A 26,241-nucleotide genomic window follows, 5' to 3' on the forward strand; every position below is an offset into this window, starting at 1 on the left:
AAATCCTTAGAAAATTATCCCCCAGTGTCTCCATCTGCTGGCGGTATTGAATAAGCATTGCTGCACTGATGGGGTATGCATTAGACGAAAAAAAAGAAGAAAAAGAAGAATAATACGCCCAGAAAAGAGGCGAAAAGGAGAAAAACGTAAAAAAACGTGAAAAAAAAGTAAGAGGAAGAGAAGGGGAAAAAAAGGTGGAAATGGGTTTAAAAGTGATTTCGGCGGAGAAATATATATATATATGTATATATATATATATATATATATATATATATATATACGCGCACACACACACATATATATAAACGTATTCTCCGTTGAGATATTGCAGCCGCTGCTGTGTCCAGGCCCAGGAGCCTTAGCACTGTGCTGTGATGTCACTCAATACCACTGACATCACTAGGTGTAAACAACATCTCTCCTTTGCTGTGTATGTGACTATGGAGCTGTTTGGTGATGTCGTCTATTATGGCCTTCATAGAAGCAACAGGAGATTGTTGCATCCATCTAGAACCCTCAGAACTACAGTGCTATGATGTCACTCACTTCCACAGGCCTTGCAGAGTGTAAACAACAACAACCCAGCTTTGTTGTGTATGTAACCATAGGGATTTGTGATGTCACCTAGAACCTTCACAGCAGCGACAGCTTTATGAGGAGCATCAGCACTGCTCTGCCTGAGCAGAACCATCACCGCCATAGGTTGTCAAATAACCCGGGTTTAACCCACACAGGTAAGTCCAATGGGGTGCAGGCATGTCCTCTATGCTTACAGCTTCCCGTGGGTGTTGGTTTGATACCGTTTGGGGACAGCCAAGGAGGCATCTGCAGGCAACAAAGGTAGGTGTGTGCTTGTGTGTGTGTTTCCTATGCAGATCCTAAGCCCAGTGTCACATGCAAGTAGGAGGAGTAAGAAGGGTTCCTGGCAAATCCGGGTTATGGATTGCATTTAAAAAGGCCCCGTGGGAGTGCAATGGGCCCCTGTCTTGCTGCTTAGCAATAATGGTATGGGTTTAGGTTCTGCTGTGTGTACTGGTGGTTGACTGCCCCCCAGCCCAGAGTGTGCATGGAAAATTGTCTGGCAGCCTCCCTGACAGCAAGCAGTGATAGTGCCCATGAAGGGCACCTTGTTGGGCCCGCCCCTTTCACGGTTATCGCTTCTCGGCCTTTTGGCTAAGATCAAGTGTAGTATCTGTTCTTATCAGTTTAATATCTGATACGTCCCCTATCTGGGGACCATATATTAAATGGATTTTTGAGAACGGGGGCCGATTTCGAAGCTTGCTTCCGTCGCCCTATGCATTGACCCGATATGGCAGTATCTTCGGGTACAGTGCACCACCCCCTTACAGGGTTAAAAAGAAAGATTCCTACTTTCATTGCTACCTGCTTGCTGGCTAGCCAGCTAGCCAGCCCTGTGGGCCTTGCTGCTGCTGCAGCCAAAAAACAAAAGGTGGTGCTGCTGCTGCTTCTGCTGCTTCTGCTTCTGCTTGTGTCTGGCCGCTGTTGGAGCGTCCAGGCACAGGACTTCTGCTGCTGCTGACTAAATGGCCTCCTTAATTGGATCATTTGAGTAGCCAGCACACCTGTGCAGGTAGGGCATGACATGATATGCAGCTGCCTTGATAGCGGGTGGGTGCTGAATGTTCCTAATTGACAAAATAAGATTAATGCTTATGAAGAAATATAAAATCTCATCCCTTCCCCAATATCGCGCCACACCCCTACCCCTTAATTCCCTGGTTGAACTTGATGGACATATGTCTTTTTTCGACCGTACTAACTATGTAACTATGTAACATAACATGGGGGGGGGGGGGGGGGGGGTCTCCTGGCTGTTCACACAGGTGTGTCATTGCTGTACATTGACCATGCATTGCTTCTGTGGTATTGCAAAGGCAAAGACAAATGCTTCCAGCCATCCATTGCACTAATGGATTGGTCATCAGCTGGCTGTCTATGTCCCGCATCAATATAGACCAAAGTACAGAGGGTTAGGCTATGCTATTGTGCACCTACCTGATGCATCAGAAGGTGCGAGGCCCTTGCTAAATTCTGTGCACAGACTTTGAGATCTATACTTTAGACTGTATCTAAACCTGCTCCAACATGGACTGACATTCTGGCCTACTTTCAGCCGATGCGACTTGTCTGTCGCTGAACAGTCGCTTTTTATGTATTCAGCACCTATGTATAATGTTGTAAAAATGCTCTAGAAGCTAAAGTCGCAGAAATGTCACACATATTTGGCCTGCAACTTTCTGTGCGACAAATTCAGACAGGAAAAATCAGTATAAATCCTTAGAAAATTATCCCCCAGTGTCTCCATCTGCTGGCGGTATTGAATAAGCATTGCTGCACTGATGGGGTATGCATTAGACGAAAAAAAAGAAGAAAAAGAAGAATAATACGCCCAGAAAAGAGGCGAAAAGGAGAAAAACGTAAAAAAACGTGAAAAAAAAGTAAGAGGAAGAGAAGGGAAAAAAAGGTGGAAATGGGTTTAAAAGTGATTTCGGCGGAGATATATATATATATATATATATATATATATATATATATATATATATATATATATATATACGCGCACACACACACATATATATAAACGTATTCTCCGTTGAGATATTGCAGCCGTTGCTGTGTCCAGGCCCAGGAGCCTTAGCACTGTGCTGTGATGTCACTCAATACCACTGACATCACTAGGTGTAAACAACATCTCTCCTTTGCTGTGTATGTGACTATGGAGCTGTTTGGTGATGTCGTCTATTATGGCCTTCATAGAAGCAACAGGAGATTGTTGCATCCATCTAGAACCCTCAGAACTACAGTGCTATGATGTCACTCACTTCCACAGGCCTTGCAGAGTGTAAACAACAACAACCCAGCTTTGTTGTGTATGTAACCATAGGGATTTGTGATGTCACCTAGAACCTTCACAGCAGCGACAGCTTTATGAGGAGCATCAGCACTGCTCTGCCTGAGCAGAACCATCACCGCCATAGGTTGTCAAATAACCCGGGTTTAACCCACACAGGTAAGTCCAATGGGGTGCAGGCATGTCCTCTATGCTTACAGCTTCCCGTGGGTGTTGGTTTGATACCGTTTGGGGACAGCCAAGGAGGCATCTGCAGGCAACAAAGGTAGGTGTGTGCTTGTGTGTGTGTTTCCTATGCAGATCCTAAGCCCAGTGTCACATGCAAGTAGGAGGAGTAAGAAGGGTTCCTGGCAAATCCGGGTTATGGATTGCATTTAAAAAGGCCCCGTGGGAGTGCAATGGGCCCCTGTCTTGCTGCTTAGCAATAATGGTATGGGTTTAGGTTCTGCTGTGTGTACTGGTGGTTGACTGCCCCCCAGCCCAGAGTGTGCATGGAAAATTGTCTGGCAGCCTCCCTGACAGCAAGCAGTGATAGTGCCCATGAAGGGCACCTTGTTGGGCCCGCCCCTTTCACGGTTATCGCTTCTCGGCCTTTTGGCTAAGATCAAGTGTAGTATCTGTTCTTATCAGTTTAATATCTGATACGTCCCCTATCTGGGGACCATATATTAAATGGATTTTTGAGAACGGGGGCCGATTTCGAAGCTTGCTTCCGTCGCCCTATGCATTGACCCGATATGGCAGTATCTTCGGGTACAGTGCACCACCCCCTTACAGGGTTAAAAAGAAAGATTCCTACTTTCATTGCTACCTGCTTGCTGGCTAGCCAGCTAGCCAGCCCTGTGGGCCTTGCTGCTGCTGCAGCCAAAAAACAAAAGGTGGTGCTGCTGCTGCTTCTGCTGCTTCTGCTTCTGCTTGTGTCTGGCCGCTGTTGGAGCGTCCAGGCACAGGACTTCTGCTGCTGCTGACTAAATGGCCTCCTTAATTGGATCATTTGAGTAGCCAGCACACCTGTGCAGGTAGGGCATGACATGATAGGCAGCTGCCTTGATAGCGGGTGGGTGCTGAATGTTCCTAATTGACAAAATAAGATTAATGCTTATGAAGAAATATAAAATCTCATCCCTTCCCCAATATCGCGCCACACCCCTACCCCTTAATTCCCTGGTTGAACTTGATGGACATATGTCTTTTTTCGACCGTACTAACTATGTAACTATGTAACATAACATGGGGGGGGTCTCCTGGCTGTTCACACAGGTGTGTCATTGCTGTACATTGACCATGCATTGCTTCTGTGGTATTGCAAAGGCAAAGACAAATGCTTCCAGCCATCCATTGCACTAATGGATTGGTCATCAGCTGGCTGTCTATGTCCCGCATCAATATGGACCAAAGTACAGAGGGTTAGGCTATGCTATTGTGCACCTACCTGATGCATCAGAAGGTGCGAGGCCCTTGCTAAATTCTGTGCACAGACTTTGAGATCTATACTTTAGACTGTATCTAAACCTGCTCCAACATGGACTGACATTCTGGCCTACTTTCAGCCGATGCGACTTGTCTGTCGCTGAACAGTCGCTTTTTATGTATTCAGCACCTATGTATAATGTTGTAAAAATGCTCTAGAAGCTAAAGTCGCAGAAATGTCACACATATTTGGCCTGCAACTTTCTGTGCGACAAATTCAGACAGGAAAAATCAGTATAAATCCTTAGAAAATTATCCCCCAGTGTCTCCATCTGCTGGCGGTATTGAATAAGCATTGCTGCACTGATGGGGTATGCATTAGACGAAAAAAAAGAAGAAAAAGAAGAATAATACGCCCAGAAAAGAGGCGAAAAGGAGAAAAACGTAAAAAAACGTGAAAAAAAAGTAAGAGGAAGAGAAGGGAAAAAAAGGTGGAAATGGGTTTAAAAGTGATTTCGGCGGAGAAATATATATATATATATATATATATATACGCGCACACACACACATATATATAAACGTATTCTCCGTTGAGATATTGCAGCCGCTGCTGTGTCCAGGCCCAGGAGCCTTAGCACTGTGCTGTGATGTCACTCAATACCACTGACATCACTAGGTGTAAACAACATCTCTCCTTTGCTGTGTATGTGACTATGGAGCTGTTTGGTGATGTCGTCTATTATGGCCTTCATAGAAGCAACAGGAGATTGTTGCATCCATCTAGAACCCTCAGAACTACAGTGCTATGATGTCACTCACTTCCACAGGCCTTGCAGAGTGTAAACAACAACAACCCAGCTTTGTTGTGTATGTAACCATAGGGATTTGTGATGTCACCTAGAACCTTCACAACAGCGACAGCTTTATGAGGAGCATCAGCACTGCTCTGCCTGAGCAGAACCATCACCGCCATAGGTTGTCAAATAACCCGGGTTTAACCCACACAGGTAAGTCCAATGGGGTGCAGGCATGTCCTCTATGCTTACAGCTTCCCGTGGGTGTTGGTTTGATACCGTTTGGGGACAGCCAAGGAGGCATCTGCAGGCAACAAAGGTAGGTGTGTGCTTGTGTGTGTGTTTCCTATGCAGATCCTAAGCCCAGTGTCACATGCAAGTAGGAGGAGTAAGAAGGGTTCCTGGCAAATCCGGGTTATGGATTGCATTTAAAAAGGCCCCGTGGGAGTGCAATGGGCCCCTGTCTTGCTGCTTAGCAATAATGGTATGGGTTTAGGTTCTGCTGTGTGTACTGGTGGTTGACTGCCCCCCAGCCCAGAGTGTGCATGGAAAATTGTCTGGCAGCCTCCCTGACAGCAAGCAGTGATAGTGCCCATGAAGGGCACCTTGTTGGGCCCGCCCCTTTCACGGTTATCGCTTCTCGGCCTTTTGGCTAAGATCAAGTGTAGTATCTGCATTTGGTCTGGTCGGAAGGTGTCTGTGGTACCCCGCTTCTCGGCCTTGGGGGATTGTCTCTCCTTACGGAGGGACTTCACCCCCTTGCTGCTATTGGGGAGCGGGCTTAGTCCACAGACAACGGGTTGCGATCCCCCTGTCTCTGGGACCTTGTGTCTCAGAAGGCATTTTCGGTACGTTGAGCGTTACCTGTAGCTTCGGAAGCACCTAGGGTACCCCCGACCTCTGCCTTGGGTAAGGGTTCCGCTTTTATAGCGGGATTCCGAGCCCCTGCTGCTATTGGGGAAGGGGCTTAGTCCCTGGGTGTGGAAGATGCCGTTCTCCTGGACTTTCCCCTCTGGGGAAATGTCGATGCGAAATACCATCCGCATAGAGGTGTCGGAGAGCCATCGTCAGTTGAAGAACCTCCGCTTCATTGCGGAGTTGATTCTTCTTGACTACTTCCGCCTCAATAGGGAGGACATCCTGTGTCTAAATGACCAGGAAAGCCGTGGCCTGTATACCGTCACCTTCACGGCCACGGCGTGTTGCGATAACATCTATGCAACCTTGTCTGGTGCGGACCAGAGGGACGATCGACTCGACGGTCTTTCGTTCCAGTTCCTCTATGGTGAGGAACATATACCGTTGGTGGTGGCTATGCACAGCCCTCATGTGACCACGGAGGATATAGCCACTTTTCTTCGACGATACTGCGAAGAGGTGCGATTCGCAAACAAAATCTTGAACTCCGTGCGGTTCTGGAACGGCAAGAGGAAGTTCTGGGTCAAGCTCCGTAAGGATCCCGGTGGTATTGGGGGTCTTTGCCATCCGCCCCCAAATTTTGCCATCGGGAGAGTTCGGGGCTTCCTGTTCTATCCTCAAATGCCTATGTATTGCCGAAATTGCTTGAGGTTTGGCCACACCCAGGAGACCTGCGGCGCGGAGCGTGTGATTCGCTGCAATAGGTGTGGCCAAGAAGGTCACATAGCCTCAAGATGTAGCCATACGATAAGGTGCAACCTCTGCGGAGAGGAAAATCACAATTTTAATTCCTGTCCCCATAAAGCAAAAACTACGATGGGTGGGTCAAGGCTGGGCCCACCCAAAGAGGGGACAGGACAAAAGACGTCCTTTTTTAAGATGCCCAAACCCCAGATGGCAGGTACTGATGGGTCCAGGCCCAAGACCTCTGGTGCTCCATCGGGGGGCCCACCGGTGGTAGTGCTAGGGGGAGGCCATGGGGATTCCACGAAGCCCGGGCGGGTGATCGAGTTTACTGCCCGGGAAATTGAAAGACGTCGATCGACTTCCTACCTGGCTCAAGAGCCCGCCAAAACTTCTGAAGGGGGCTCACCTGTGGCGGGTGGCAGCCGACGGGCCTCGGTGGGGGCAGAGGTGGACCCAAAATTGCAACATAAGCCAGGTACTGGCTTGGCCCAGGGTCGCCCTGCTCCGGACGAAGAGGCCCCAGTGAAAGCCCGCCGGAAGGGGAGCCAGGTGGCCAGGTCTGAGCCCGGTCCTGTTACTCCGCCTATACAGGACAGGGCCAAGAAGACAAGTGGCGCCAAACCAGGGTTTGCTGCCCCGCCAGCAGTGGACCCGGTGGGTAAAACTGGCCATCGTCGATCGATGGGGAAGTTGGAGCAACAGTCCTCAGCAACGCTTGCTGGGGAACAAGCGATGAAAACTTCCCAAGGTAGCGGCAAAGGTTCCGGAAAAGAGGCCTCACAGGCCCCTGTGCAGCAGTTCCAGTCGTCAAAAGATGAAAGAAGACGCAGATCCATCAGCCGGGGGCCAGAGATTACATCGAGTGAGAGCAACACAGAGGATATGGACAGCAGTGTGACATTTAAAAGACAAAGAGAAGAAGAAGAGGAAGACATTCAAAGGAAAGCGGCGTGCCGTAGTTCGGACGAGAGCGAGCTCAGGGTCGGGGCATCATCGATCTCAAGCTCCGACCCTCAGAACATCAAGGAGCTGATGACCCCGCAGGCGGGGGATGACGGTACGCAGCTTATTATTGACTTTGATTCTCCAAGCACGGACTCTCCATAAACTATGCCTATCCCTGTAAAAATTGCCTCACTCAATGTGAGGTCCTTAAAGAGCCCTGATCGCAGGGCTGCTTTATTTTCTTATCAAGAGACATGTGACTTTGACCTTTGCCTGCTACAAGAATGTGGAATCCCTAGTAAAATGGACTATAAAGACTTAAAAGAAGACTGGAAGCTGGGCCCATCCATATGGTCCGGTGCAAATGACTGTCGTTCTGTGGGTGTTGGGCTGCTCTGCCGAGGCCAGTCCTTTTCTATTCATACAGTAACTGAGATTGTGCCTGGCAGAGCTCTTTTAATTCATCTATATTTTAATGGACTTTTAATTCGTGTTTTAAATGTGTATGCCCCTCCTGATAAACAGGAGCGGGCAGAACTATTTGAAATTTTACCACTGTTTTGTGTTGGGTCTTCCCCCCTGCTGGTGGGAGGTGATTTTAACTGCATACGTGATGGGGAACACCGGCAGGGTGGGGATATTAATCGTAAAAACCGCACTTCTTACCTGCTTAAAAATTTTATTGATGATTTTAATTTGAAAGATTGCTGGAAGGATCTCTTGCCGGAGGACCCGGGCGCCACATGGTCCAATGGAAGAGTGAGCTCCAGAATCAATTTTATTTTTTCCTCTAGAGCTTTTAAACCCCTGAAATGCACGCTCGAGCAGAATATCTTCTCTGATCATAAGCTCCTCTTGGTGGGCCTGGAGCTAGAGGGGGAGCAAAAAGCAAAAAGGGGCCTCTGGAGATTAAACACCACACTCCTAGAGGACCCTGAGATAAAAGAGGAGTTTGTGCGGACCTACCAATGCTGGCAATCACAAAGAAAACCCCACGAGCCTATGCTGCACTGGTGGGAGGGCACCAAATCTAAAATCAGATTTTTTTTTATCAAAGCAGGTAAGAAGAAGGCAAAAATGGAAAAACAGTGGTTTTATGTTCTTAACATGCGTTTAAATGTACTTTTTAAATCTGTTCTTATCAGTTTAATATCTGATACGTCCCATATCTGGGGACCATATATTAAATGGATTTTTGAGAACGGGGGCCGATTTCGAAGCTTGCTTCCGTCGCCCTATGCATTGACCCGATATGGCAGTATCTTCGGGTACAGTGCACCACCCCCTTACAGGGTTAAAAAGAAAGATTCCTACTTTCATTGCTACCTGCTTGCTGGCTAGCCAGCTAGCCAGCCCTGTGGGCCTTGCTGCTGCTGCAGCCAAAAAACAAAAGGTGGTGCTGCTGCTGCTGCTTCTGCTGCTTCTGCTTCTGCTTGTGTCTGGCCGCTGTTGGAGCGTCCAGGCACAGGACTTCTGCTGCTGCTGACTAAATGGCCTCCTTAATTGGATCATTTGAGTAGCCAGCACACCTGTGCAGCTAGGGCATGACATGATAGGCAGCTGCCTTGATAGCGGGTGGGTGCTGAATGTACCTAATTGACAAAATAAGATTAATGCTTATGAAGAAATATAAAATCTCATCCCTTCCCCAATATCGCGCCACACCCCTACCCCTTAATTCCCTGGTTGAACTTGATGGACATATGTCTTTTTTCGACCGTACTAACTATGTAACTATGTAACATAACATGGGGGGGGGGGGGTCTCCTGGCTGTTCACACAGGTGTGTCATTGCTGTACATTGACCATGCATTGCTTCTGTGGTATTGCAAAGGCAAAGACAAATGCTTCCAGCCATCCATTGCACTAATGGATTGGTCATCAGCTGGCTGTCTATGTCCCGCATCAATATAGACCAAAGTACAGAGGGTTAGGCTATGCTATTGTGCACCTACCTGATGCATCAGAAGGTGCGAGGCCCTTGCTAAATTCTGTGCACAGACTTTGAGATCTATACTTTAGACTGTATCTAAACCTGCTCCAACATGGACTGACATTCTGGCCTACTTTCAGCCGATGCGACTTGTCTGTCGCTGAACAGTCGCTTTTTATGTATTCAGCACCTATGTATAATGTTGTAAAAATGCTCTAGAAGCTAAAGTCGCAGAAATGTCACACATATTTGGCCTGGAACTTTCTGTGCGACAAATTCAGACAGGAAAAATCAGTATAAATCCTTAGAAAATTATCCCCCAGTGTCTCCATCTGCTGGCGGTATTGAATAAGCATTGCTGCACTGATGGGGTATGCATTAGACGAAAAAAAAAGAAGAAAAAGAAGAATAATACGCCCAGAAAAGAGGCGAAAAGGAGAAAAACGTAAAAAAACCTGAAAAAAAAGTAAGAGGAAGAGAAGGGAAAAAAGGTGGAAATGGGTTTAAAAGTGATTTCGGCGGAGAAATATATATATATATATATATATATATATATATATATATATACGCGCACACACACACATATATATAAACGTATTCTCCGTTGAGATATTGCAGCCGCTGCTGTGTCCAGGCCCAGGAGCCTTAGCACTGTGCTGTGATGTCACTCAATACCACTGACATCACTAGGTGTAAACAACATCTCTCCTTTGCTGTGTATGTGACTATGGAGCTGTTTGGTGATGTCGTCTATTATGGCCTTCATAGAAGCAACAGGAGATTGTTGCATCCATCTAGAACCCTCAGAACTACAGTGCTATGATGTCACTCACTTCCACAGGCCTTGCAGAGTGTAAACAACAACAACCCAGCTTTGTTGTGTATGTAACCATAGGGATTTGTGATGTCACCTAGAACCTTCACAGCAGCGACAGCTTTATGAGGAGCATCAGCACTGCTCTGCCTGAGCAGAACCATCACCGCCATAGGTTGTCAAATAACCCGGGTTTAACCCACACAGGTAAGTCCAATGGGGTGCAGGCATGTCCTCTATGCTTACAGCTTCCCGTGGGTGTTGGTTTGATACCGTTTGGGGACAGCCAAGGAGGCATCTGCAGGCAACAAAGGTAGGTGTGTGCTTGTGTGTGTGTTTCCTATGCAGATCCTAAGCCCAGTGTCACATGCAAGTAGGAGGAGTAAGAAGGGTTCCTGGCAAATCCGGGTTATGGATTGCATTTAAAAAGGCCCCGTGGGAGTGCAATGGGCCCCTGTCTTGCTGCTTAGCAATAATGGTATGGGTTTAGGTTCTGCTGTGTGTACTGGTGGTTGACTGCCCCCCAGCCCAGAGTGTGCATGGAAAATTGTCTGGCAGCCTCCCTGACAGCAAGCAGTGATAGTGCCCATGAAGGGCACCTTGTTGGGCCCGCCCCTTTCACGGTTATCGCTTCTCGGCCTTTTGGCTAAGATCAAGTGTAGTATCTGTTCTTATCAGTTTAATATCTGATACGTCCCCTATCTGGGGGACCATATATTAAATGGATTTTTGAGAACGGGGGCCGATTTCGAAGCTTGCTTCCGTCGCCCTATGCATTGACCCGATATGGCAGTATCTTCGGGTACAGTGCACCACCCCCTTACAGGGTTAAAAAGAAAGATTCCTACTTTCATTGCTACCTGCTTGCTGGCTAGCCAGCTAGCCAGCCCTGTGGGCCTTGCTGCTGCTGCAGCCAAAAAACAAAAGGTGGTGCTGCTGCTGCTTCTGCTGCTTCTGCTTCTGCTTGTGTCTGGCCGCTGTTGGAGCGTCCAGGCACAGGACTTCTGCTGCTGCTGACTAAATGGCCTCCTTAATTGGATCATTTGAGTAGCCAGCACACCTGTGCAGGTAGGGCATGACATGATAGGCAGCTGCCTTGATAGCGGGTGGGTGCTGAATGTTCCTAATTGACAAAATAAGATTAATGCTTATGAAGAAATATAAAATCTCATCCTTCCCCAATATCGCGCCACACCCCTACCCCTTAATTCCCTGGTTGAACTTGATGGACATATGTCTTTTTTCGACCGTACTAACTATGTAACTATGTAACATAACATGGGGGGGGGGGGGGGTCTCCTGGCTGTTCACACAGGTGTGTCATTGCTGTACATTGACCATGCATTGCTTCTGTGGTATTGCAAAGGCAAAGACAAATGCTTCCAGCCATCCATTGCACTAATGGATTGGTCATCAGCTGGCTGTCTATGTCCCGCATCAATATAGACCAAAGTACAGAGGGTTAGGCTATGCTATTGTGCACCTACCTGATGCATCAGAAGGTGCGAGGGCCCTTGCTAAATTCTGTGCACAGACTTTGAGATCTATACTTTAGACTGTATCTAAACCTGCTCCAACATGGACTGACATTCTGGCCTACTTTCAGCCGATGCGACTTGTCTGTCGCTGAACAGTCGCTTTTTATGTATTCAGCACCTATGTATAATGTTGTAAAAATGCTCTAGAAGCTAAAGTCGCAGAAATGTCACACATATTTGGCCTGCAACTTTCTGTGCGACAAATTCAGACAGGAAAAATCAGTATAAATCCTTAGAAAATTATCCCCCAGTGTCTCCATCTGCTGGCGGTATTGAATAAGCATTGCTGCACTGATGGGGTATGCATTAGACGAAAAAAAAGAAGAAAAAGAAGAAGAATACGCCCAGAAAAGAGGCGAAAAGGAGAAAAACGTAAAAAAACGTGAAAAAAAAGTAAGAGGAAGAGAAGGGAAAAAAGGTGGAAATGGGTTTAAAAGTGATTTCGGCGGAGAAATATATATATATATATATATATATATATATATATATATATATATATACGCGCACACACACACATATATATAAACGTATTCTCCGTTGAGATATTGCAGCCGCTGCTGTGTCCAGGCCCAGGAGCCTTAGCACTGTGCTGTGATGTCACTCAATACCACTGACATCACTAGGTGTAAACAACATCTCTCCTTTGCTGTGTATGTGACTATGGAGCTGTTTGGTGATGTCGTCTATTATGGCCTTCATAGAAGCAACAGGAGATTGTTGCATCCATCTAGAACCCTCAGAACTACAGTGCTATGATGTCACTCACTTCCACAGGCCTTGCAGAGTGTAAACAACAACAACCCAGCTTTGTTGTGTATGTAACCATAGGGATTTGTGATGTCACCTAGAACCTTCACAGCAGCGACAGCTTTATGAGGAGCATCAGCACTGCTCTGCCTGAGCAGAACCATCACCGCCATAGGTTGTCAAATAACCCGGGTTTAACCCACACAGGTAAGTCCAATGGGGTGCAGGCATGTCCTCTATGCTTACAGCTTCCCGTGGGTGTTGGTTTGATACCGTTTGGGGACAGCCAAGGAGGCATCTGCAGGCAACAAAGGTAGGTGTGTGCTTGTGTGTGTGTTTCCTATGCAGATCCTAAGCCCAGTGTCACATGCAAGTAGGAGGAGTAAGAAGGGTTCCTGGCAAATCCGGGTTATGGATTGCATTTAAAAAGGCCCCGTGGGAGTGCAATGGGCCCCTGTCTTGCTGCTTAGCAATAATGGTATGGGTTTAGGTTCTGCTGTGTGTACTGGTGGTTGACTGCCCCCCAGCCCAGAGTGTGCATGGAAAATTGTCTGGCAGCCTCCCTGACAGCAAGCAGTGATAGTGCCCATGAAGGGCACCTTGTTGGGCCCGCCCCTTTCACGGTTATCGCTTCTCGGCCTTTTGGCTAAGATCAAGTGTAGTATCTGTTCTTATCAGTTTAATATCTGATACGTCCCCTATCTGGGGACCATATACTAAATGGATTTTTGAGAACGGGGGCCGATTTCGAAGCTTGCTTCCGTCGCCCTATGCATTGACCCGATATGGCAGTATCTTCGGGTACAGTGCACCACCCCCCTTACAGGGTTAAAAAGAAAGATTCCTACTTTCATTGCTACCTGCTTGCTGGCTAGCCAGCTAGCCAGCCCTGTGGGCCTTGCTGCTGCTGCAGCCAAAAAACAAAAGGTGGTGCTGCTGCTGCTTCTGCTTCTGCTTGTGTCTGGCTGCTGTTGGAGCGTCCAGGCACAGGACTTCTGCTGCTGCTGACTAAATGGCCTCCTTAATTGGATCATTTGAGTAGCCAGCACACCTGTGCAGGTAGGGCATGACATGATAGGCAGCTGCCTTGATAGCGGGTGGGTGCTGAATGTTCCTAATTGACAAAATAAGATTAATGCTTATGAAGAAATATAAAATCTCATCCCTTCCCCAATATCGCGCCACACCCCTACCCCTTAATTCCCTGGTTGAACTTGATGGACATATGTCTTTTTTCGACCGTACTAACTATATAACTATGTAACATAACATGGGGGGGGGGGGGTCTCCTGGCTGTTCACACAGGTGTGTCATTGCTGTACATTGACCATGCATTGCTTCTGTGGTATTGCAAAGGCAAAGACAAATGCTTCCAGCCATCCATTGCACTAATGGATTGGTCATCAGCTGGCTGTCTATGTCCCCCATCAATATAGACCAAAGTACAGAGGGTTAGGCTATGCTATTGTGCACCTACCTGATGCATCAGAAGGTGCGAGGCCCTTGCTAAATTCTGTGCACAGACTTTGAGATCTATACTTTAGACTGTATCTAAACCTGCTCCAACATGGACTGACATTCTGGCCTACTTTCAGCCGATGCGACTTGTCTGTCGCTGAACAGTCGCTTTTTATGTATTCAGCACCTATGTATAATGTTGTAAAAATGCTCTAGAAGCTAAAGTCGCAGAAATGTCACACATATTTGGCCTGCAACTTTCTGTGCGACAAATTCAGACAGGAAAAATCAGTATAAATCCTTAGAAAATTATCCCCCAGTGTCTCCATCTGCTGGCGGTATTGAATAAGCATTGCTGCACTGATGGGGTATGCATTAGACGAAAAAAAAGAAGAAAAAGAAGAATAATACACCCAGAAAAGAGGCGAAAAGGAGAAAAACGTAAAAAAACGTGAAAAAAAAGTAAGAGGAAGAGAAGGGAAAAAAAGGTGGAAATGGGTTTAAAAGTGATTTCGGCGGAGAAATATATATATATATATATATATATATATATATATATATATATACGCGCACACACACACATATATATAAACGTATTCTCCGTTGAGATATTGCAGCCGCTGCTGTGTCCAGGCCCAGGAGCCTTAGCACTGTGCTGTGATGTCACTCAATACCACTGACATCACTAGGTGTAAACAACATCTCTCCTTTGCTGTGTATGTGACTATGGAGCTGTTTGGTGATGTCGTCTATTATGGCCTTCATAGAAGCAACAGGAGGTTGTTGCATCCATCTAGAACCCTCAGAACTACAGTGCTATGATGTCACTCACTTCCACAGGCCTTGCAGAGTGTAAACAACAACAACCCAGCTTTGTTGTGTATGTAACCATAGGGATTTGTGATGTCACCTAGAACCTTCACAGCAGCGACAGCTTTATGAGGAGCATCAGCACTGCTCTGCCTGAGCAGAACCATCACCGCCATAGGTTGTCAAATAACCCGGGTTTAACCCACACAGGTAAGTCCAATGGGGTGCAGGCATGTCCTCTATGCTTACAGCTTCCCGTGGGTGTTGGTTTGATACCGTTTGGGGACAGCCAAGGAGGCATCTGCAGGCAACAAAGGTAGGTGTGTGCTTGTGTGTGTGTTTCCTATGCAGATCCTAAGCCCAGTGTCACATGCAAGTAGGAGGAGTAAGAAGGGTTCCTGGCAAATCCGGGTTATGGATTGCATTTAAAAAGGCCCCGTGGGAGTGCAATGGGCCCCTGTCTTGCTGCTTAGCAATAATGGTATGGGTTTAGGTTCTGCTGTGTGTACTGGTGGTTGACTGCCCCCCAGCCCAGAGTGTGCATGGAAAATTGTCTGGCAGCCTCCCTGACAGCAAGCAGTGATAGTGCCCATGAAGGGCACCTTGTTGGGCCCGCCCCTTTCACGGTTATCGCTTCTCGGCCTTTTGGCTAAGATCAAGTGTAGTATCTGTTCTTATCAGTTTAATATCTGATACGTCCCCTATCTGGGGACCATATATTAAATGGATTTTTGAGAACGGGGGCCGATTTCGAAGCTTGCTTCCGTCGCCCTATGCATTGACCCGATATAGCAGTATCTTCGGGTACAGTGCACCACCCCCTTACAGGGTTAAAAAGAAAGATTCCTACTTTCATTGCTACCTGCTTGCTGGCTAGCCAGCTAGCCAGCCCTGTGGGCCTTGCTGCTGCTGCAGCCAAAAAACAAAAGGTGGTGCTGCTGCTGCTTCTGCTGCTTCTGCTTCTGCTTGTGTCTGGCCGCTGTTGGAGCGTCCAGGCACAGGACTTCTGCTGCTGCTGACTAAATGGCCTCCTTAATTGGATCATTTGAGTAGCCAGCACACCTGTGCAGGTAGGGCATGACATGATAGGCAGCTGCCTTGATAGCGGGTGGGTGCTGAATGTTCCTAATTGACAAAATAAGATTAATGCTTATGAAGAAATATAAAATCTCATCCCTTCCCCAATATCGCGCCACACCCCTACCCCTTAATTCCCTGGTTGAACTTGATGGACATATGTCTTTTTTCGACCGTACTAACTATGTAACTATGTAACATAACATGGGGGGGGGGGGGGTCTCCTGGCTGTTCACACAGGTGTGTCATTGCTGTACATTGACCATGCATTGCTTCTGTGGTATTGCAAAGGCAAAGACAAATGCTTCCAGCCATCCATTGCACTAATGGATTGGTCATCAGCTGGCTGTCTATGTCCCGCATCAATATAGACCAAAGTACAGAGGGTTAGGCTATGCTATTGTGCACCTACCTGATGCATCAGAAGGTGCGAGGCCCTTGCTAAATTCTGTGCACAGACTTTGAGATCTATACTTTAGACTGTATCTAAACCTGCTCCAACATGGACTGACATTCTGGCCTACTTTCAGCCGATGCGACTTGTCTGTCGCTGAACAGTCGCTTTTTATGTATTCAGCACCTATGTATAATGTTGTAAAAATGCTCTAGAAGCTAAAGTCGCAGAAATGTCACACATATTTGGCCTGCAACTTTCTGTGCGACAAATTCAGACAGGAAAAATCAGTATAAATCCTTAGAAAATTATCCCCCAGTGTCTCCATCTGCTGGCGGTATTGAATAAGCATTGCTGCACTGATGGGGTATGCATTAGACGAAAAAAAAAGAAGAAAAAGAAGAATAATACGCCCAGAAAAGAGGCGAAAAGGAGAAAAACGTAAAAAAACGTGAAAAAAAAGTAAGAGGAAGAGAAGGGAAAAAAAGGTGGAAATGGGTTTAAAAGTGATTTCGGCGGAGAAATATATATATATATATATATATATATATATATATATATATATATATATATATACGCGCACACACACACATATATATAAACGTATTTTCCGTTGAGATATTGCAGCCGCTGCTGTGTCCAGGCCCAGGAGCCTTAGCACTGTGCTGTGATGTCACTCAATACCACTGACATCACTAGGTGTAAACAACATCTCTCCTTTGCTGTGTATGTGACTATGGAGCTGTTTGGTGATGTCGTCTATTATGGCCTTCATAGAAGCAACAGGAGATTGTTGCATCCATCTAGAACCCTCAGAACTACAGTGCTATGATGTCACTCACTTCCACAGGCCTTGCAGAGTGTAAACAACAACAACCCAGCTTTGTTGTGTATGTAACCATAGGGATTTGTGATGTCACCTAGAACCTTCACAGCAGCGACAGCTTTATGAGGAGCATCAGCACTGCTCTGCCTGAGCAGAACCATCACCGCCATAGGTTGTCAAATAACCCGGGTTTAACCCACACAGGTAAGTCCAATGGGGTGCAGGCATGTCCTCTATGCTTACAGCTTCCCGTGGGTGTTGGTTTGATACCGTTTGGGGACAGCCAAGGAGGCATCTGCAGGCAACAAAGGTAGGTGTGTGCTTGTGTTTGTGTTTCCTATGCAGATCCTAAGCCCAGTGTCACATGCAAGTAGGAGGAGTAAGAAGGGTTCCTGGCAAATCCGGGTTATGGATTGCATTTAAAAAGGCCCCGTGGGAGTGCAATGGGCCCCTGTCTTGCTGCTTAGCAATAATGGTATGGGTTTAGGTTCTGCTGTGTGTACTGGTGGTTGACTGCCCCCCAGCCCAGAGTGTGCATGGAAAATTGTCTGGCAGCCTCCCTGACAGCAAGCAGTGATAATGCCCATGAAGGGCACCTTGTTGGGCCCGCCCCTTTCACGGTTATCGCTTCTCGGCCTTTTGGCTAAGATCAAGTGTAGTATCTGTTCTTATCAGTTTAATATCTGATACGTCCCCTATCTGGGGACCATATATTAATTGGATTTTTGAGAACGGGGGCCAATTTCGAAGCTTGCTTCCGTCGCCCTATGCATTGACCCGATATGGCAGTATCTTCGGGTACAGTGCACCACCCCCTTACAGGGTTAAAAAGAAAGATTCCTACTTTCATTGCTACCTGCTTGCTGGCTAGCCAGCTAGCCAGCCCTGTGGGCCTTGCTGCTGCTGCAGCCAAAAAACAAAAGGTGGTGCTGCTGCTGCTTCTGCTGCTTCTGCTTCTGCTTGTGTCTGGCCGCTGTTGGAGCGTCCAGGCACAGGACTTCTGCTGCTGCTGACTAAATGGCCTCCTTAATTGGATCATTTGAGTAGCCAGCACACCTGTGCAGGTAGGGCATGACATGATAGGCAGCTGCCTTGATAGCGGGTGGGTGCTGAATGTTCCTAATTGACAAAATAAGATTAATGCTTATGAAGAAATATAAAATCTCATCCCTTCCCCAATATCGCGCCACACCCCTACCCCTTAATTCCCTGGTTGAACTTGATGGACATATGTCTTTTTTTGACCGTACTAACTATGTAACTATGTAACATAACATGGGGGGGGGGGTCTCCTGGCTGTTCACACAGGTGTGTCATTGCTGTACATTGACCATGCATTGCTTCTGTGGTATTGCAAAGGCAAAGACAAATGCTTCCAGCCATCCATTGCACTAATGGATTGGTCATCAGCTGGCTGTCTATGTCCCGCATCAATATAGACCAAAGTACAGAGGGTTAGGCTATGCTATTGTGCACCTACCTGATGCATCAGAAGGTGCGAGGCCCTTGCTAAATTCTGTGCACAGACTTTGAGATCTATACTTTAGACTGTATCTAAACCTGCTCCAACATGGACTGACATTCTGGCCTACTTTCAGCCGATGCGACTTGTCTGTCGCTGAACAGTCGCTTTTTATGTATTCAGCACCTATGTATAATGTTGTAAAAATGCTCTAGAAGCTAAAGTCGCAGAAATGTCACACATATTTGGCCTGCAACTTTCTGTGCGACAAATTCAGACAGGAAAAATCAGTATAAATCCTTAGAAAATTATCCCCCAGTGTCTCCATCTGCTGGCGGTATTGAATAAGCATTGCTGCACTGATGGGGTATGCATTAGACGAAAAAAAAGAAGAAAAAGAAGAATAATACGCCCAGAAAAGAGGCGAAAAGGAGAAAAACGTAAAAAAACGTGAAAAAAAAGTAAGAGGAAGAGAAGGGAAAAAAAGGTGGAAATGGGTTTAAAAGTGATTTCGGCGGAGAAATATATATATATATATATATATATATATATATATATATACGCGCACACACACACATATATATAAACGTATTCTCCGTTGAGATATTGCAGCCGCTGCTGTGTCCAGGCCCAGGAGCCTTAGCACTGTGCTGTGATGTCACTCAATACCACTGACATCACTAGGTGTAAACAACATCTCTCCTTTGCTGTGTATGTGACTATGGAGCTGTTTGGTGATGTCGTCTATTATGGCCTTCATAGAAGCAACAGGAGATTGTTGCATCCATCTAGAACCCTCAGAACTACAGTGCTATGATGTCACTCACTTCCACAGGCCTTGCAGAGTGTAAACAACAACAACCCAGCTTTGTTGTGTATGTAACCATAGGGATTTGTGATGTCACCTAGAACCTTCACAGCAGCGACAGCTTTATGAGGAGCATCAGCACTGCTCTGCCTGAGCAGAACCATCACCGCCATAGGTTGTCAAATAACCCGGGTTTAACCCACACAGGTAAGTCCAATGGGGTGCAGGCATGTCCTCTATGCTTACAGCTTCCCGTGGGTGTTGGTTTGATACCGTTTGGGGACAGCCAAGGAGGCATCTGCAGGCAACAAAGGTAGGTGTGTGCTTGTGTGTGTGTTTCCTATGCAGATCCTAAGCCCAGTGTCACATGCAAGTAGGAGGAGTAAGAAGGGTTCCTGGCAAATCCGGGTTATGGATTGCATTTAAAAAGGCCCCGTGGGAGTGCAATGGGCCCCTGTCTTGCTGCTTAGCAATAATGGTATGGGTTTAGGTTCTGCTGTGTGTACTGGTGGTTGACTGCCCCCCAGCCCAGAGTGTGCATGGAAAATTGTCTGGCAGCCTCCCTGACAGCAAGCAGTGATAGTGCCCATGAAGGGCACCTTGTTGGGCCCGCCCCTTTCACGGTTATCGCTTCTCGGCCTTTTGGCTAAGATCAAGTGTAGTATCTGTTCTTATCAGTTTAATATCTGATACGTCCCCTATCTGGGGACCATATATTAAATGGATTTTTGAGAACGGGGGCCGATTTCGAAGCTTGCTTCCGTCGCCCTATGCATTGACCCGATATGGCAGTATCTTCGGGTACAGTGCACCACCCCCTTACAGGGTTAAAAAGAAAGATTCCTACTTTCATTGCTACCTGCTTGCTGGCTAGCCAGCTAGCCAGCCCTGTGGGCCTTGCTGCTGCTGCAGCCAAAAAACAAAAGGTGGTGCTGCTGCTGCTTCTGCTGCTTCTGCTTCTGCTTGTGTCTGGCCGCTGTTGGAGCGTCCAGGCACAGGACTTCTGCTGCTGCTGACTAAATGGCCTCCTTAATTGGATCATTTGAGTAGCCAGCACACCTGTGCAGGTAGGGCATGACATGATAGGCAGCTGCCTTGATAGCGGGTGGGTGCTGAATGTTCCTAATTGACAAAATAAGATTAATGCTTATGAAGAAATATAAAATCTCATCCCTTCCCCAATATCGCGCCACACCCCTACCCCTTAATTCCCTGGTTGAACTTGATGGACATATGTCTTTTTTCGACCGTACTAACTATGTAACTATGTAACATAACATGGGGGGGGGGTCTCCTGGCTGTTCACACAGGTGTGTCATTGCTGTACATTGACCATGCATTGCTTCTGTGGTATTGCAAAGGCAAAGACAAATGCTTCCAGCCATCCATTGCACTAATGGATTGGTCATCAGCTGGCTGTCTATGTCCCGCATCAATATAGACCAAAGTACAGAGGGTTAGGCTATGCTATTGTGCACCTACCTGATGCATCAGAAGGTGCGAGGCCCTTGCTAAATTCTGTGCACAGACTTTGAGATCTATACTTTAGACTGTATCTAAACCTGCTCCAACATGGACTGACATTCTGGCCTACTTTCAGCCGATGCGACTTGTCTGTCGCTGAACAGTCGCTTTTTATGTATTCAGCACCTATGTATAATGTTGTAAAAATGCTCTAGAAGCTAAAGTCGCAGAAATGTCACACATATTTGGCCTGCAACTTTCTGTGCGACAAATTCAGACAGGAAAAATCAGTATAAATCCTTAGAAAATTATCCCCCAGTGTCTCCATCTGCTGGCGGTATTGAATAAGCATTGCTGCACTGATGGGGTATGCATTAGACGAAAAAAAAGAAGAAAAAGAAGAATAATATGCCCAGAAAAGAGGCGAAAAGGAGAAAAACGTAAAAAAAACGTGAAAAAAAAGTAAGAGGAAGAGAAGGGAAAAAAAGGTGGAAATGGGTTTAAAAGTGATTTCGGCGGAGAAATATATATATATATATATATATATATATATATATATATATATACGCGCACACACACACATATATATAAACGTATTCTCCGTTGAGATATTGCAGCCGCTGCTGTGTCCAGGCCCAGGAGCCTTAGCACTGTGCTGTGATGTCACTCAATACCACTGACATCACTAGGTGTAAACAACATCTCTCCTTTGCTGTGTATGTGACTATGGAGCTGTTTGGTGATGTCGTCTATTATGGCCTTCATAGAAGCAACAGGAGATTGTTGCATCCATCTAGAACCCTCAGAACTACAGTGCTATGATGTCACTCACTTCCACAGGCCTTGCAGAGTGTAAACAACAACAACCCAGCTTTGTTGTGTATGTAACCATAGGGATTTGTGATGTCACCTAGAACCTTCACAGCAGCGACAGCTTTATGAGGAGCATCAGCACTGCTCTGCCTGAGCAGAACCATCACCGCCATAGGTTGTCAAATAACCCGGGTTTAACCCACACAGGTAAGTCCAATGGGGTGCAGGCATGTCCTCTATGCTTACAGCTTCCCGTGGGTGTTGGTTTGATACCGTTTGGGGACAGCCAAGGAGGCATCTGCAGGCAACAAAGGTAGGTGTGTGCTTGTGTGTGTGTTTCCTATGCAGATCCTAAGCCCAGTGTCACATGCAAGTAGGAGGAGTAAGAAGGGTTCCTGGCAAATCCGGGTTATGGATTGCATTTAAAAAGGCCCCGTGGGAGTGCAATGAGCCCCTGTCTTGCTGCTTAGCAATAATGGTATGGGTTTAGGTTCTGCTGTGTGTACTGGTGGTTGACTGCCCCCCAGCCCAGAGTGTGCATGGAAAATTGTCTGGCAGCCTCCCTGACAGCAAGCAGTGATAGTGCCCATGAAGGGCACCTTGTTGGGCCCGCCCCTTTCACGGTTATCGCTTCTCGGCCTTTTGGCTAAGATCAAGTGTAGTATCTGTTCTTATCAGTTTAATATCTGATACGTCCCCTATCTGGGGACCATATATTAAATGGATTTTTGAGAACGGGGGCCGATTTCGAAGCTTGCTTCCGTCGCCCTATGCATTGACCCGATATGGCAGTATCTTCGGGTACAGTGCACCACCCCCTTACAGGGTTAAAAAGAAAGATTCCTACTTTCATTGCTACCTGCTTGCTGGCTAGCCAGCTAGCCAGCCCTGTGGGCCTTGCTGCTGCTGCAGCCAAAAAACAAAAGGTGGTGCTGCTGCTGCTTCTGCTTCTGCTTGTGTCTGGCCGCTGTTGGAGCATCCAGGCACAGGACTTCTGCTGCTGCTGACTAAATGGCCTCCTTAATTGGATCATTTGAGTAGCCAGCACACCTGTGCAGGTAGGGCATGACATGATAGGCAGCTGCCTTGATAGCGGGTGGGTGCTGAATGTTCCTAATTGACAAAATAAGATTAATGCTTATGAAGAAATATAAAATCTCATCCCTTCCCCAATATCGCGCCACACCCCTACCCCTTAATTCCCTGGTTGAACTTGATGGACATATGTCTTTTTTCGACCGTACTAACTATGTAACTATGTAACATAACATGGGGGGGGGTCTCCTGGCTGTTCACACAGGTGTGTCATTGCTGTACATTGACCATGCATTGCTTCTGTGGTATTGCAAAGGCAAAGACAAATGCTTCCAGCCATCCATTGCACTAATGGATTGGTCATCAGCTGGCTGTCTATGTCCCGCATCAATATAGACCAAAGTACAGAGGGTTAGGCTATGCTATTGTGCACCTACCTGATGCATCAGAAGGTGCGAGGCCCTTGCTAAATTCTGTGCACAGACTTTGAGATCTATACTTTAGACTGTATCTAAACCTGCTCCAACATGGACTGACATTCTGGCCTACTTTCAGCCGATGCGACTTGTCTGTCGCTGAACAGTCGCTTTTTATGTATTCAGCACCTATGTATAATGTTGTAAAAATGCTCTAGAAGCTAAAGTCGCAGAAATGTCACACATATTTGGCCTGCAACTTTCTGTGCGACAAATTCAGACAGGAAAAATCAGTATAAATCCTTAGAAAATTATCCCCCAGTGTCTCCATCTGCTGGCGGTATTGAATAAGCATTGCTGCACTGATGGGGTATGCATTAGACGAAAAAAAAGAAGAAAAAGAAGAATAATACGCCCAGAAAAGAGGCGAAAAGGAGAAAAACGTAAAAAAACGTGAAAAAAAAGTAAGAGGAAGAGAAGGGAAAAAAAGGTGGAAATGGGTTTAAAAGTGATTTCGGCGGAGAAATATATATATATATATATATATATATATATATATATATATATATACGCGCACACACACACACATATATATAAACGTATTCTCCGTTGAGATATTGCAGCCGCTGCTGTGTCCAGGCCCAGGAGCCTTAGCACTGTGCTGTGATGTCACTCAATACCACTGACATCACTAGGTGTAAACAACATCTCTCCTTTGCTGTGTATGTGACTATGGAGCTGTTTGGTGATGTCGTCTATTATGGCCTTCATAGAAGCAACAGGAGATTGTTGCATCCATCTAGAACCCTCAGAACTACAGTGCTATGATGTCACTCACTTCCACAGGCCTTGCAGAGTGTAAACAACAACAACCCAGCTTTGTTGTGTATGTAACCATAGGGATTTGTGATGTCACCTAGAACCTTCACAGCAGCGACAGCTTTATGAGGAGCATCAGCACTGCTCTGCCTGAGCAGAACCATCACCGCCATAGGTTGTCAAATAACCCGGGTTTAACCCACACAGGTAAGTCCAATGGGGTGCAGGCATGTCCTCTATGCTTACAGCTTCCCGTGGGTGTTGGTTTGATACCGTTTGGGGACAGCCAAGGAGGCATCTGCAGGCAACAAAGGTAGGTGTGTGCTTGTGTGTGTGTTTCCTATGCAGATCCTAAGCCCAGTGTCACATGCAAGTAGGAGGAGTAAGAAGGGTTCCTGGCAAATCCGGGTTATGGATTGCATTTAAAAAGGCCCCGTGGGAGTGCAATGGGCCCCTGTCTTGCTGCTTAGCAATAATGGTATGGGTTTAGGTTCTGCTGTGTGTACTGGTGGTTGACTGCCCCCCAGCCCAGAGTGTGCATGGAAAATTGTCTGGCAGCCTCCCTGACAGCAAGCAGTGATAGTGCCCATGAAGGGCACCTTGTTGGGCCCGCCCCTTTCACGGTTATCGCTTCTCGGCCTTTTGGCTAAGATCAAGTGTAGTATCTGTTCTTATCAGTTTAATATCTGATACGTCCCCTATCTGGGGACCATATATTAAATGGATTTTTGAGAACGGGGGCCGATTTCGAAGCTTGCTTCCGTCGCCCTATGCATTGACCCGATATGGCAGTATCTTCGGGTACAGTGCACCACCCCCTTACAGGGTTAAAAAGAAAGATTCCTACTTTCATTGCTACCTGCTTGCTGGCTAGCCAGCTAGCCAGCCCTGTGGGCCTTGCTGCTGCTGCAGCCAAAAAACAAAAGGTGGTGCTGCTGCTGCTTCTGCTGCTTCTGCTTCTGCTTGTGTCTGGCCGCTGTTGGAGCGTCCAGGCACAGGACTTCTGCTGCTGCTGACTAAATGGCCTCCTTAATTGGATCATTTGAGTAGCCAGCACACCTGTGCAGGTAGGGCATGACATGATAGGCAGCTGCCTTGATAGCGGGTGGGTGCTGAATGTTCCTAATTGACAAAATAAGATTAATGCTTATGAAGAAATATAAAATCTCATCCCTTCCCCAATATCGCGCCACACCCCTACCCCTTAATTCCCTGGTTGAACTTGATGGACATATGTCTTTTTTCGACCGTACTAACTATGTAACTATGTAACATAACATGGGGGGGGGGAGGGGGGGGGGTCTCCTGGCTGTTCACACAGGTGTGTCATTGCTGTACATTGACCATGCATTGCTTCTGTGGTATTGCAAAGGCAAAGACAAATGCTTCCAGCCATCCATTGCACTAATGGATTGGTCATCAGCTGGCTGTCTATGTCCCGCATCAATATAGACCAAAGTACAGAGGGTTAGGCTATGCTATTGTGCACCTACCTGATGCATCAGAAGGTGCGAGGCCCTTGCTAAATTCTGTGCACAGACTTTGAGATCTATACTTTAGACTGTATCTAAACCTGCTCCAACATGGACTGACATTCTGGCCTACTTTCAGCCGATGCGACTTGTCTGTCGCTGAACAGTCGCTTTTTATGTATTCAGCACCTATGTATAATGTTGTAAAAATGCTCTAGAAGCTAAAGTCGCAGAAATGTCACACATATTTGGCCTGCAACTTTCTGTGCGACAAATTCAGACAGGAAAAATCAGTATAAATCCTTAGAAAATTATCCCCCAGTGTCTCCATCTGCTGGCGGTATTGAATAAGCATTGCTGCACTGATGGGGTATGCATTAGACGAAAAAAAAAGAAGAAAAAGAAGAATAATACGCCCAGAAAAGAGGCGAAAAGGAGAAAAACGTAAAAAAACGTGAAAAAAAAGTAAGAGGAAGAGAAGGGAAAAAAAGGTGGAAATGGGTTTAAAAGTGATTTCGGCGGAGAAATATATATATATATATATATAATATATATATATATATATATACGCGCACACACACACATATATATAAACGTATTCTCCGTTGAGATATTGCAGCCGCTGCTGTGTCCAGGCCCAGGAGCCTTAGCACTGTGCTGTGATGTCACTCAATACCACTGACATCACTAGGTGTAAACAACATCTCTCCTTTGCTGTGTATGTGA

General features: G+C 46.5%; 10 non-coding genes and 1 pseudogene across 10 annotated transcripts; all 11 read left to right on the plus strand.

The window, feature by feature from the left end:
* The first annotated feature begins 1,153 nt into the window (after positions 1-1,153).
* Positions 1,154-1,344, plus strand: LOC130307766 (U2 spliceosomal RNA). The gene has a single exon (XR_008856925.1). It is a non-coding gene; the product is annotated as a U2 spliceosomal RNA (small nuclear RNA).
* Positions 1,345-3,453: 2,109 nt separating this feature from the next.
* On the plus strand, positions 3,454-3,644 carry LOC130307767 (U2 spliceosomal RNA). Its single transcript, XR_008856926.1, has one exon. It is a non-coding gene; the product is annotated as a U2 spliceosomal RNA (small nuclear RNA).
* Positions 3,645-5,711: 2,067 nt separating this feature from the next.
* LOC130307826 (U2 spliceosomal RNA) lies at positions 5,712-5,929 on the plus strand (annotated as a pseudogene).
* Positions 5,930-8,723: 2,794 nt separating this feature from the next.
* Positions 8,724-8,913, plus strand: LOC130307812 (U2 spliceosomal RNA). Its single transcript, XR_008856968.1, has one exon. It is a non-coding gene; the product is annotated as a U2 spliceosomal RNA (small nuclear RNA).
* Positions 8,914-11,002: 2,089 nt separating this feature from the next.
* LOC130307793 (U2 spliceosomal RNA) lies at positions 11,003-11,194 on the plus strand. The gene has a single exon (XR_008856952.1). It is a non-coding gene; the product is annotated as a U2 spliceosomal RNA (small nuclear RNA).
* Positions 11,195-13,287: 2,093 nt separating this feature from the next.
* On the plus strand, positions 13,288-13,478 carry LOC130307784 (U2 spliceosomal RNA). Its single transcript, XR_008856943.1, has one exon. It is a non-coding gene; the product is annotated as a U2 spliceosomal RNA (small nuclear RNA).
* A 2,080-nt stretch (positions 13,479-15,558) lies between these two features.
* On the plus strand, positions 15,559-15,749 carry LOC130307707 (U2 spliceosomal RNA). The gene has a single exon (XR_008856867.1). It is a non-coding gene; the product is annotated as a U2 spliceosomal RNA (small nuclear RNA).
* Positions 15,750-17,849: 2,100 nt separating this feature from the next.
* Positions 17,850-18,040, plus strand: LOC130307729 (U2 spliceosomal RNA). The gene has a single exon (XR_008856889.1). It is a non-coding gene; the product is annotated as a U2 spliceosomal RNA (small nuclear RNA).
* Positions 18,041-20,122: 2,082 nt separating this feature from the next.
* On the plus strand, positions 20,123-20,313 carry LOC130307768 (U2 spliceosomal RNA). The gene has a single exon (XR_008856927.1). It is a non-coding gene; the product is annotated as a U2 spliceosomal RNA (small nuclear RNA).
* A 2,086-nt stretch (positions 20,314-22,399) lies between these two features.
* LOC130307769 (U2 spliceosomal RNA) lies at positions 22,400-22,590 on the plus strand. Its single transcript, XR_008856928.1, has one exon. It is a non-coding gene; the product is annotated as a U2 spliceosomal RNA (small nuclear RNA).
* A 2,079-nt stretch (positions 22,591-24,669) lies between these two features.
* Positions 24,670-24,860, plus strand: LOC130307770 (U2 spliceosomal RNA). Its single transcript, XR_008856929.1, has one exon. It is a non-coding gene; the product is annotated as a U2 spliceosomal RNA (small nuclear RNA).
* The last annotated feature ends 1,381 nt before the right edge of the window (positions 24,861-26,241 follow it).

This window comes from Hyla sarda, unplaced genomic scaffold (assembly GCF_029499605.1).
Source record: "Hyla sarda isolate aHylSar1 unplaced genomic scaffold, aHylSar1.hap1 scaffold_144, whole genome shotgun sequence".
Taxonomy (NCBI): Eukaryota; Metazoa; Chordata; class Amphibia; order Anura; family Hylidae; genus Hyla; species Hyla sarda.